The sequence below is a fragment of the Sinocyclocheilus grahami genome, unplaced genomic scaffold (assembly GCF_001515645.1).
Source record: "Sinocyclocheilus grahami isolate Dianchi unplaced genomic scaffold, SAMN03320097.WGS_v1.1 scaffold47.1, whole genome shotgun sequence".
Lineage (NCBI taxonomy): Eukaryota > Metazoa > Chordata > Actinopteri > Cypriniformes > Cyprinidae > Sinocyclocheilus > Sinocyclocheilus grahami.
This window is the reverse complement of record NW_015505226.1, coordinates 1,204,949-1,206,772: the sequence shown is the minus strand read 5'-3', so window position 1 is coordinate 1,206,772 and position 1,824 is coordinate 1,204,949.

The window sequence follows — 1,824 nt, the reverse complement described above, 5'->3', positions numbered from 1 at the left end:
TGCCACTGTTTTTTTATGAAAAATAGTAATTATTTTCCATGTACTAAGCACTAAAACTAAAATCATTTTTAAAATGTTTTCATCACTTGAAATAAAATAAACCTTAACTCAAATGAAATAACATTCTCACACACAAATTTTTCAGTACACACATAAGAACCACACTATAAATATGAAAAATAGTAAAATAAAAAAATTTAAACGTAGTAAAAATGTTGAAGAATGAGAGCCTATTAACAAAGAATCCATAATTTTATGCTTAATGGCACTGGGATTAAATATAGCTGTTTTAATGGGTTTCAGTGGGGACATTTTTGTCCTTAAGGTCCTGAGTGTAACAAATTTTTATACCTAGAGTAAAATAGAATCCCAATAAAAAATACCCATTTTTGACAAAATTTATGCCGTTTACATTAACAGCCAAAATGATCAAAATAACAAAAATGAAAAGGACACACAAGGGTTAAAGAGTGTGTGTGTGTGTGTGTGTGTGTACACACGGGTGTTTCAGTAACAGGCCAAACCCACAGAAAGTATTTATGACATGAAGGAAAAACGTTTTGTTTTACAAATTAGTGGCAACTACCTGATGAGTAGGGACAAGGGATTTTAAAGCTATGTTTGCAGCTGTGGTCTGTGTATCTCATATCTTCATATTGTAACTGTCCTATTTTTGTATTTTTATATGTTTCTTTACACTATTACGAATGACATAATGCTGTTATCATATTATACATGTCTGTAATGTTTCCTTCTCTTTCTGACTGTGGATGTTGTCGTATTATTGACATGTTCATGTGAAAGTGTCAGTCGCTTTATACGATAAAGCTGGACTGTGTGTGTGTGTGTTTGGTGTGCATGCAATCTTTGATTTGCCACACATCTTTTTGTATGTACGTATGTGTTTTTTTTTATTTGAATCTACATTAATTTGCCGTGTTTCCAAACTACAAATGCTAGTAGTGATGGATGTACAATCTGCCAATATCAGAATCAACACTCCCGCTGTGATAGTACCTGCAGTTTACATCCTCACACATGTATGTGGATGCACACATATGCAGTAGTCCAACATGCAGTATTACTGACAGAACAGATTCACATCAACCTCACAGTTTTGCACACCTCATAATCAGTGTTGAAAATGTCATTTGATCAATTTGCTCAGCTCTTTGGTCTTTGTCTTTTACATTTTAGTGGTATAAGTAGTTGTCGTTTTTTTAATTTTTACATTTTGTTTATACTTTATTTTTTTAATGGTGAAAGCTGGTAACCATTACATTAAGATGTGTGTGAATGTTTGAAGATGTTCAGTTCGACCTTTGAGGAGATGTAGCAGGAGCTGTCTAACACCTGTTTGACTTAGAATGGACCGATTTTGGTTTAAAAAATACTGTTTCTGCACAATAAAAGGCATCATCAGTGATATGAGCTGTGTGAAGAGTTTTCAGAATATAAACCCATCTTATATTGCTGATTCAAAGGAGAGTTTAACATTTATCATGCAGTTGTACAAAAAGAAGCTCTCAAGTTTATCATGAATGTGACATTTAAACTTGGAAGAAAAAAAATCTGGGAAAATCTTTAGCAAATAATGTCTTAAATTTTGAGCAGTTCCTTGCACAAAGCAATTATACCGTTTCAGAAAACATGAGTCGTAACTACTTTTGGAGATAATTCAATCTTTTTGGAGCTTCACAGTCATAGTCACTACTTTCATTGTAAAAAAAAAACAAACTGTACTTTCCATTAAAATAAAGTCATACAGGTTTTGAGCAACATGAGAGAGAGGATGATGTTGAATTTTCATTTTTGCATGAACTA